The following is an 11831-nucleotide window of genomic DNA, read 5'->3' on the forward strand; positions in this document are numbered from 1 at the left end:
CGCTTTTAACTCTTTAGAGCAGAAGCGGCTGAAGAACCAGCAGTTTATATTAGCTTTTATGGACCTGTCAACACTCAACCCTCTTTCTCTTTTTTTTAATTTTTTTTTAACGTCTTTTCTGGCTCCGGCACAGCTGAATTTCTTGCCGTTTTTATGAACTCAGCATTCCGCCAAAACCCTGCCTTTTGGGTCTTTGCAGCGCCGCCTCTGCAGAGCAGAAACCAGTCAGGTCATTAGCTAATAAAACGGCAGCGGCGTGAGATGGACCCAGAGAGGGATCAGAGCACCGACAGGAAAACAAACGGGGCTTTAGCGCCGTGTTAGCTGCCACCGTTAATGCTTTAATGTGTAATAAAGAAGGTTCTTAATTTTGCGCCTCAGTGAAGCTCTTTAATCCGATGAAGCAAAAGCAGGGAAAAATGGAGCGAGGGGGGGGGAAGAAGTGAGCTTTCTGTAACATATCACAATAAAGTAACTTTGACAAGTCTATAATCTGAGTCACAAGTCATTTGCTTTGGGTGAAATGTTAGCCCGGAGCAAATGGCAGCCGTGCGGCGTAGCTGTCACGTGCACGGCACCGTGCGCATAATGTTTTTAATGCAATTTTCCACTTGTATGTCTCATAACTCACAAGCTTTGGGATATTCATTAACCTTTGGGAGACGGAAAATAAAAACACACGGCCGACCCTCTAATTGGCACCAAGACAGCTTCGAGCTAATTGATCCTTTTAAATATGAAAATTTACATATGTGCATACATAATCGCCGGCAATGATCCTGCACCCTGTCGGCAGCAACAATTAAAAGGGAATTCACTTACGTTTTCCCTGTTTGCCGGCGGAGGCTGTGCGCCGCATTTCAAATCAGGCCTAATGCGCTAGTGCCGTGCACACCTACAGACGGCTGGCATTAGACCTGTTTAAATCAATTAGGCAAATGCGAAGCAAGCAAGGAGTGCAAATGTCTTCCCGGTTTAGCTGCGCGCTGGAAGCATCGGGGCAACGGTGCCAATCACGCGTGCGAGTGCGCACGTCAATCCTGCCGCGGCCCGCGGTCCTCGCTGACTCTCCACCTTTGGCTCTTCCGCTCCTCCAACACTTAACCGTGGCGTTCCACAGGGTTCTGTACCGGGGCCGGAATCGTTTCAGCTTTATTTTAACCCCGGTTTCACGGCCGCTAGTTAAAGTAGTAAAAAATTGTGGCTGACGCAATCTTTTCTGATCCTCAGCGTAGCATTAGCATTAGCATTAGAGGCGAATAGCGGAAGAAAGATGGATGAACGAACGGTGACAAGGGAATTTATGATGTAAGATAAAGATTTGATGTTAATGATGCAGCAAAACCTGTAAATTACATACAGCTACAACTAAAATAACCTAAACGATGAACGTCGCAAGAGAAAACATTTCTTTTAAGGGCAATTTGATCATCAACTGCTGTTTTGAAGCCACAAGCAGAAATGTTCTGTCAAAAAACAAATTATTTGCCAACATTAATATTTAAAAAGAAAAATGAAAAAATTAATTAATTGCTTCACTTGTAAATTTGTTTCCACTCATATCTTGATTTTAATTGATTTTCTTTATTATGTTTTAAATAATAAGTTATAAACGTGGCCTAACAAAGGCAAAGGGCAAATATTAACCATATACAGTATATTGTTTATACTGCTTGTAATTGGGATAAGGTAAACATCTGTTCAGTATTTTAACATAAAAGTGTTTGATTGTGAAGCATTAAAAGCCACAAAATGCAACAAGGAACAATATGAACATTACACAGGGGTTAAAGGGAAACCTGCTCGAACCTTTATAATTTAAGATAAAGGTCCACCAGAGGCCTGTAGGGGGGGTGGACCACAGCGGTCCACTCAATTACAACCTTAAAGCAATATTCATTTAAAAAGCCATTTAAACTGCATTAAACGACAACTTCCAGTGGAGCTGCTGCGTTAGAACCTCGGCTGTTCCCGACCCGTCAATCACGGCTCCGCGTCCTCCGAGCGGCCCTTTATGCGCCGGTCGCTTTCCCCCCGCGCGTAATGTCACCAACGGCGGCGAGACGGTGAAAAGAACCGCAAATAAACTCTGCGTGTGTCCCCGGGGGGGCGAGGAGCTCTACTGGTGATTTCAGAGGTCTCACCAGTGCGGCATCATCACCATCATCATCGTCAACAACAACAACAGAGAGGCATAAATATCCCTCTGAGAGCACCCATGGGAGAGAGCCGCGGCGGGGGACCGAACCACGCAGTCCAGCCGGTGTTCAGACCCAGTTCACCGTCGCTCCGAGTCCATTATGAATCTCACAAATGGCTCTGATAATTACAGGAGGGGTCAGCGTTAATGAGGCGTCTCTGAGCGGCCACCTATTAAGCCTATTTCAATTTCCACTGGGAGGGGACGGAGGGGGGGGACGGACCTGGGAGGGCGGGACGCTTCTATTTTTTCCTGTTTTGCTGTAATTAATTACGGCACCGGTGAAATTCAGACCCTGTTTGTTGTGCGAGTGGATTTTCATGGATCTCGAAGGTTTGCTGGATGCCAAAATATCCCAAACGGGGCTCCAACACGCGCGTTTTCACGCGCATCACTTTACATGCGCGCTCGTCAGACGTCTCCCAGACGCGGATAATCAGCATATTAGTGTAACTGAGAGGCCTGATGATGGGACCAGGGAGCGCAGGCCATCACCGGAACGCACGGGAGAACTTTGCGTGCAGCCTCGGCGTGCACGCGTACGGGAAGGAGCTCATGATGGTTGATTAGCAGCGCCGGCTGCGGAGTGAACAGCGAAAAGTTCTTTTTTTGGTAGTAGAACCTCAGTAATCAAATCAACAGACAGCATCTCCCAACCATCAACTGCCGTGGCGCGCGTCCAGGTCCGCGCGGTGCACGTGCACAGCGAACCCGGATGGGAACTGCTGGAATTTATTTAGAATAGTCGCTGGTTCTTAACGTGAGTCAGCAAAAAACGAGAGTAATGCAGGAAGGTGGGCCAAGGGAGAGCATAGCTGGGGGGGCATCTGCAGCACACGGAGCACGGCCCAGACGCCACCTCGTTCTCTGACCTGCTGACCTCTGACCCCACCCCTCTGACCCCTAGGTCTGCGGCTTTGCTCTTGGACATTGTTTGCACGTGTCTGTCCTCCTCCCGTCCAGCTACTGTTACCTGTTTGGGGGTAAGTGTCCCCCTATGTGAGCCTGGTCCTGCTCAAGGTTTCTTCCTGTTAAAGGGAGTTTTTCTTTGATACTCTTGCTTGTTGGGAGTCAGGCCCTGGGACTGGGTCAGGACCTGGGACTGGGTCAGGCCCTGGGACTGGGTCAGTCCCTAGGACTGGGTCAGGGCTTAGGACTGGGTCAGGACCTAGGACTGTTGTCAGGATCTGGGACTGGGTCAGGGCCTAGGACTGGGTCAGGGCCTAGGACTGGGTCAGGCCCTGGGACTGGGTCAGGCCCTGGGACTGGGTCAGGCCCTGGGACTGGATGAATGTTATTACACTTGTTATAACGCTAAATTTAGCCCGCGAGCACAAAACCAGCCTCGGCGACATAAATGCACAGGGTTGGATTTGCCCTCCGATGGAGGGACAGCTCCCCTCCGCTGGTAGCAGTGGGGGGTGGGGGTGGCTCAATAACACCCTGTCCCCGGAATCTTGGCATGGTTCCTGACAGCCTTCCACCCACCTGGACCGGTCTGACGCACTAGCCCAGGTCCAGAAGGTCCACAGAAGCCGGCAGACTGCTATTTTCCCAGCAGGCTTCCTTAACTCATTTTTATTTTTTTTAAAAAAAAGCTCAACGTCTTCAGGGGGAAGTGGGTTCAGTCCACACTTGAAGGGACAGTGGGACGGTGGGACAGTGGGAGGGACGGTGGGACAGTGGGAGGGACCTGCCCCAAGACAGAACGCCTTAACCTCTGCTGAAAGTTGCAGCACGCAGCATGGGATTCTGGGAAACTGCAACCTCCCTCTCTCCCTCTCGCTCCCTCTCTCTCTCCCTCCCTCTCTCCCTCCCTCCTCTCCTCTCTCCCTCCCTCTCCCTCCCTCTCCCTCCCTCAAGAAAGCTCCCTCTCTCTCCAGAAAAGAGGGAAAGAGAGAGAGAAGAGGAAGGGAACACTCAAAGAAAAAGCTTCCTGGAACTCAAGTCCCTCCCCTCCCTCCTCTCTCGAGAGAGCCTCCCCTCTCCCTCTCGGAAAGCGAAAGAAAGGAGAGAATCTCTCCCCTCCCTCCTCTCTCTCTCTCTCCCTCCCTCTCCTCAGAAAGAGGACCTCAGGAAAGCTCCTCCTCCCCTCTAGAGAAAGAAAGATCCCCTCTCTAGACTCTCCTCTCAGATCAGAGAGAAAGAAAGAGAGAGAGAAAGAAAGAGAGAAGGAAAGAGAAAGAAAGAGAGAAGGAAAGAGAAAGAAAGGAGAGAATCTCTCCCCTCCCTCCCTCTCTCCCTCCCTCCCTCTCTCCTCCCTCCCTCTCTCTCCTTCCCTCTCTCCCTCCCTCTCTCTCTCTCTCCCTCCCCCCTCTCTCCCATCTGTCCATCCATCCGCCTCTCCGACTCACTGAGAGCTGCAAGAATCAGAGGCAGGAAAGTGATTTCCACATAACAGATTGTTACGACTGTCACTATATCCCCTGATTTACACAGTCGCGGAGGGGGGAGGCAGACAAATGCATTTGCACTGTTTACACCCCCAACACACACACACACACACACGCACTCAAATGCACATCTGCTGGCATCTAAGTTAAATTTCTCTCTCTCCAACTGAAAGGCAAGCGAGCGTGCCGCCCGCCGTCCGACCCCCCGCTAAATCCATCACCCCCCCCCCCCCGACTCATCTTGATGAAATCCAACCCTACCTGGTGAAAACAGCAGCGGGAGCGCGCAGGCCCCAACTTATTGTTTGCAAACACATTTGCATGAACGCGGCCGCTCGGGTTGCTTTGTTTCCCTTGCAAGTGCTTTTTCTTTTTTTTAAAATATTTTTTTACGGGGGTCCACGTGCACATGAAAAGACACGATATTTGCATTTGCGAGATGCCATTGTTCCAGGTTTCTCCCCGTCACGCAGGAGGATAATTTGCTCGGTAATCATCCGTCCTCGGCCTCATTTATCAAACTCGTGGAGCGGAACGAGCTGGAGCATCACGGGGCCTTTACGACATCAACAGGGCGGAAAAAATCCCCGAGTGATATCAAAACGAAGGGCGCCACGGACTTTGTTTCCCCTGTTTTGCCCTCATATCATTTCCATTCCCCTCCACAAACCCAAAATGAGGTTTAGATACAAAGCCCGGGCCGTGGGGGCCTAATAGATTTACCCTGATTCCACAGCCGCCATTTATCTGCCACCGAGAGCCGCACAATGCGGCCGAGTGCTGCTGAATAGCGCCGGCAATTACCGTGCACGTGTGTGTTTCACGCGTGCGTGTGCGTGTGGATGGCTCGCTCTTTTTCAAACACTGCCCCCCCCCCCTTCCAACCGCTGTGCTTCACACACACCTTAAAGCAGATGTAATAACATGAAACTATACGTGCGCTTTCCCCCCTGCAGAAGCACCGGTGGTAACCATGGCGACGTCTTTTTTAATCTTTTTTTTTTACTCAGCCGAACATTTTATCACCCATCATTATGTGTCATTAAATACATACATATTAATGTTAAAACAGGAGGATGTATATATGTATATCTATGAAGAAGGAAACACCTGAAAGGGACCTTTGGTGGTTATTTGCCATAATTCAAGCACCCCCCCCCCCCACACACACACACACACACACACACACACACACACTGTGATTCTTGTTTTTCCTTTGTGAAATGCAAAATAACCCTAAAAGGGTGGAGATCAAAGGGAAACATGATACACAAATGGCTGGGAGATTCAGTACAGCCCAGAAACGCCACACTTGACCTTTGACCTCGTCACTTTACATCACTTTCTACAGTAAATATAAAAAAATGTCCATTTAAGGAACGCAAGAAGACGCGGAGAAGCCAAATATCAGAAAAAGCTGACCCTTCTGAAGAAAAAAATGGACATTATTAGCACCTTCTGAAACAAAGACTTTTAAATGGGTTCCAGTCTTTTTGGAGGCGGAGCCTGACGTTTACTGCAGTCAGCCACCAGGGGGGGGCAATTCATCCTGGTCTCCATCCAGCATGACACCCAGAGCAAATTAATGGGTTCTTGGAGCATAATCTGTGATTTCAGATCAGCCCTTGTGACAAACACAGAAGCGTCTCCATGACAACGGGTTCTTCTCCTCGCCCAGGTATGCAGACAGCCGGATGATGCTGATGGATGGATGGATGGATGGATGGATGGATGGATGGATGGATGGGTGGATGGATGGATGGATGGATGGGTGGGTGGATGGATGGATGGGTGGATGGATGGATGGGTGGATGGATGGATGGATGGATGGGTGGGTGGATGGATGGGTGGATGGATGGTGGATGGATGGATGGATGGATGGATGGATGGATGGGTGGATGGATGGATGGGGGATGGATGGATGGGTGGATGATGGATGCATGGATGGGTGGGTGGATGGATGGATGGGTGGATGGATGGATGGATGGATGGGTGGATGGATGGATGGATGGATGGGTGGATGGATGGATGGATGGATGGGTGGATAGCTAGCTAGCTAGCTAGCGGCAGGTGTCTATGCTCTCTGCGCTAGGTGACACACACAGGTGACACACACAGGTGACACCACGTGCACGCGTGCGGGTTCATAAAAGTCTCCCCGGAACGAAACGCTTCCTCTCCTTCATTTTCGGCTTTTCCAGCCCATCTGTGCTTTTCTGCCCGGATGAAAAAAAAAGGGAGCGGGGAGAATTTCCTGACTACAAAAGCAAAGGTTAACATTACCCACAGCATAAAAACAATTTAAAAGGGAGCAAAAGGGCTCTAATGGCCCCGCAGTCTTCAAAGAAAATGTATTTTTGCGCTCAAAATAATTCGTAGCTTTTTGCCGGTGGCTTTTCAGCTTCCCGGAGACCCTCCATGAACCACTGTATTTTTCCCAGCAGGCTTTCTGCTCCTTGCAAAATGGCCTCAGCTGAGTCTTCCCTCACATCCCCTCCAAATATTGACGGCGCCGAGTCCGCCGCTTATTGGAAAAACGGCGGTAAGTAGTGTTTTATCCGCCGCCGCCGTCCCCGCACCTGTGTTTTACCGCCATATGACAATATTTGACAAGATTAATGATTTGATCTCATGACATTTTATTCCCCGTCCCCGTCAGTCTCCAGGGAAACGCTCGCCGGTGGCATTTAGCGCGGGCGGCGTGCTGTCTGGCGGCGCTGACGGGGGGGGGGGGACTCTGGGCGCGACCAAGTTTGCGACTCACCTCCGGCGAAACTTTTGTAAAGCAACTTGTCAGTGTGTATTTTTAGCAGTCAAGCAGCACAATGGTCCCGTCAAGCGCCGCGCAGCGAGTGGGTAATCACGATAAACCGCACGACCTTTGACCCCTCCAGGGGTCTCCTGCCCACGTGTCCTGACAGACTGAGCGACGAGCGGCGGACGCCCGTCCCGTCCCCCCCCCCCCACCCACCCAACCGCCTACTTTTTCGGCCCCAAACTAAACGCGGAGCTCTGAAAATAGTCCCGAGCGCTAAACAAATGATTGATAGGGCCCCCCCCACCCCCCCCGCACCCCCCCCTGGCTGGAGGCCCTGTGGGGTCAAAAGGTCTAAAGACTTTCTAATAAAAGTAACAGAGACGCGCGGATGCGTTTTGGAGGAGAAAAAGTTGTGTCTGCGTTGGGAACGCTGACAAGTTAATGATCCCTTCTCAAAGGGCCCCCCCCACCGTAAAATGGCCAGTTTGTTCTTACTTTTATTGCCATCATCTGTCAGTCACGCGCGTCTTTCTTCCTGCTTCCTCTTAAGTGGCCTGAAAGAGCTAAAACAGCTTTACAGTAATGTTCTCGTCTCGCTTTATTCTCCCCTCTCTTTATTTCGCTTCTTTCTTTTTCTTTTTTTTTCGGGGGAATTTTAGGCAGGCGGAAAAAAAAGGGAAAAAAAAAAAACTGGCTAATGGATTTCCAAAGATGTATTCATGACATGGTAATGAAATTCAAATTTGCGAGACATTTCTTGACCTGAAAGAGGCTGGATTTTTCGGGACGGCTTTGTCCTGTTTTTCTTGCGTTTCGTGCCTGTCGCGACTCCGAATCTTCTCCTGAATTTGTGGATCGGAGGCCGAAAAGAGCCGAAACACGAAAAAAACAAAAAAACAAAAACGGGACTGCTTTAATTTGATTCTCCGATAATAAACAGGGATGAGAGAAAACACGTTCTATCAGTCGGACGCTGTTAGCGCTCAGTTTGGTGGCATTTGATCAAATTAGCGAACCCAAAAAAACGTTCCCGGTCGGATGTCGTCTGGCATAGCCGAGATCTGAGGCTGCGGTTCGGTCGTGACCTTCCTCAAAACAGCGCCGGCGGCGGCTAAAATGCGGCAACGGCTCCATCTTAGCCACGCTAGCGCGCTTCTAATGCGATATATCTCGCCGTGTCATTCCTGCTGTTGCTCCAGTGGTCGGAATTGTGAGGAAATAAAAATTCCACATCGGGAGATGAAAAGAGACGTTGTGCAACGGCAAACCGCTGCAGAATTCACGCCCGCCAAAGCCGGAATCTCACGGAACCTCGGAGCCCCCCCCCCCCCCTCACAAAACCACACGACAGACATCTTCCCAGATTGGAAAAAAAAATGTGTGTTGCACAAAAGAGGAAGTTGACAAGACGATGCATTATGTGGAAAAAGGAGGAAGGATCGCACGCGCGACGCGGAGGCTAGCGTCTTTAGCTAGTGCTAATCCCTACGCGCCATTATGGGGTTTCTTTATCTGTCATATTTGGAGCCCAGCGGGGAAATAACAGCGCCGCCGCTACAATCCGCCTCAAAACAAATGGCTCTTGCGATCTACTTTCCTTCCTCCGCCCGTCAGATGTCAGGCCTTATCCCTAATCAGCGTCACATGCGGCGGCGTTCCCGTAAACACCATATCTGTAATTGCTCGTGACAAGGCGTCTTTGTTTACGCCGTAATAACTGGCTGGATAACTTGGAACAGCCAGACTCGCTCCGCTAATCCAGATTGACGCGCGCTAACTGCGGATTATGACTGTCGGAGGGGCCCTTTTCATCATTCCACCTGCGGTTGGTGGACGCCGGCGTGCGTTCCCGACGCCGCCGGCGTCCCCGTGAGGAACTCGGGCCATTAAATTCCACTAAACCACAAACATGGCTGCAGCTCCTAGGTGGAATCTGTTCGGCTTCCTTCATCTCACATGGAATGTTACACTTACCGCGCTTCAGGGCATCTGGGATGTTCCCCCCGAGGGATCGGGGGAGGGGTGGGGGGGGTTCTGGTTGAACTGGGGGTGCGGTGGATACGACGGGCTAGCTTCCCGCTCTACCCAGCGCTCAGACCCTGCAACCCGAGAGGGTGCAGGGGTCCCCAGGGTCCGGGATAAACGGACCCAGATGCTTCCCGTAGAGCGTTAGCATGGCCACAGAATCAGAGCTGGGGGGTCTCTAGATGGTCCAGACAGAAACGGAGCGGTTTCTTTACCCTGGCTGATGCAGTTATGTCGGAATTCTATCAGAACCTCCCATCACAGAGAGCAGGGGTGGGTGGGAGAGAGCGAAGGATGCCGGTTAAGATTAGCAACGGAAAAATGCGATGAAACATTCCCGAGGAGCCGTTTTAGTCGCCGATTTGTCGCCGTTAACACGTTAAAGCTACAGCTAACATCGGTGAAATCGTCCACAGTGTCTCCGTATTCCTGCAGCCAGTTGGCTTCGTTTCCCATATTCCCTAATTTGGAATCATCTCCCGAAACCTGTTGTTGCACTTGGACAAAGTCGGCACGTTAGTTTCTGGGTTTCCAGCCTCTTACGCCAAGCACAGCATAGCATAGCTAACCAGATGATGTTAGCCTCAGTGCTAATTGGGATGGTCTGGGTTCATCTGTTACCATGTGGCGCTTGGACCAAAGGACGGAACTGGGAAAAACCGGGAATTAGCAGTTTCAGTTGGGAATTAATCTGAGGATTAGCTGCTGCGCTAACCCGGCAAACGTTTCGCTGTAGTTTCCTCCTGTTTGTCATTTGTAAACGAGTCTTGAAGGTCGTCCACCTGTGAAGCCCCCCACACACACACACACACACTCACACACACACAGTGGAGTCTACACAAACACTGCAGTGCAGATGTGCTCTCCAGCGGTGTTTCAAAGCGCCTTTCCCACCGCAGGGACCTGGGTCACAGGGGACCTGGGGGGGTAACTCGCGTCACCGCCAATCTGCCAAGTCCTCCTGATGCCCCCCAGATGCCCCTTCCTGCAACACACAGCTGCCTCTTTGTTTGCCCCGTTCGGGGGTTAAGGGCCCCGTTTTCCCTTCTTCAACCAGGTCGCACCTTCCCAGATTCCCGCTTGGTCCTTGGTCACAGAGGCCGAGGCAGCGGCGAGGAACAGACCCCCCCGCCCCCCCACGCCTGGCTCGGCCCGGCCTGTTTTAGCTCACCCCTAACCCGCTTTGCCACCTCAGGACGCCCCGACTTTAATTGGAGGGGACAAAATTTCCTGGAACCAAACGACTGTCGGCTCGACTTTGCTCCGTCACCTCAGGGAGGGGGGCACCAGTCCTCCCAGTGTGTCACTGGGATCGGCTTTATAATGTCCGTGTGTGTGTGTGTGTGTGCTGCTGCATGCCTGCGTGCACGCCTGGGGGCGAGCGAGGCTGGGGGGATAAATGGTTGAGTGTTGTTGTCCAGAGAGCAGACGCTCAGACAGCCGCTCACACATGATTAATTGTTTCCTCGTTGGGACCGGGACCAGTTCAGGCCCCCCACCCAGTCCTGGCCGACGTGCGTGCGGAGAAAGAGAGCGATGAAAGGATGAAGCAGCGAAGAGAGAGAGAGAGAGTTCTGTCCCATTCCGGGACCGCTTTGATGTAAACCGGATTGGGAAACTTGGTTCTCCCGGAGTTCATCTATGACGGATTCATCAACAGGGATGGCGATAACGACATCAGGAGCGCTTCATTAGCCTCCGCGCTAATGCCTCGTCCCTTCTCTGGTTGTCAGGTATCGGTGGCGTGCGGGAAGGACACGCAGCCGGGGGGGGGGGGGGGCGGGGGGGTTGCCGCCATCGAGACTTGCAGCCACCTTTCGACATCCAATTATGAAGGTGTGCAGAGATCGCAAGCTAATTAGCTTAACTAGACTGGCTTGTAGTGAACAGATATGTTATTTGTTTGGAACATTTTCACACAAACACACAAAAAGTGAGAAAATATATGATTAAAGTACATTTCTGAGTTACATTTTAGTCTGGAGAGCTAAATTTATACATGCTGTGTCCCAGAAAGGCCTAAAGAATCCAGTGAGCGGCTGCTTATCGCCACGCTGCTAAGCTACGCTACGGCGCCTTTAGCGACACTCCTTCACGTTTGCGTCTTGTTTATTTTTTGTTGGTCTTGCTGTTGCTCTGTTTACGGGTACAACCCACTCACCAACTGCAGATTAAAGCAGAATTTCACACTACGGTGACCAGGGGAAATTGGTAATTATTTCAATGAATAAGCATTAGCTCCGGGAGGCTAATTAGCCGGCGCTCGGCATCCAGTTAACTTTCCCTTCAAATAGAAACGCTCCCGTTTGTTCACCTGGCAGCTATTGCGAAATACGAACCTTCGCGCGACCTCTGCCCCGTTTTCGCCAGCATAGCTGTCGGAACGCCGCGGGATTAAACCCTAAACGGCCCGACTGCAGCCGGGGCGACCGGGGCCGGCGGTGCGATTCCGCAT

The sequence above is a fragment of the Takifugu flavidus genome, chromosome 21, assembly GCF_003711565.1.
Source record: "Takifugu flavidus isolate HTHZ2018 chromosome 21, ASM371156v2, whole genome shotgun sequence".
Classification (NCBI taxonomy): Eukaryota; Metazoa; Chordata; class Actinopteri; order Tetraodontiformes; family Tetraodontidae; genus Takifugu; species Takifugu flavidus.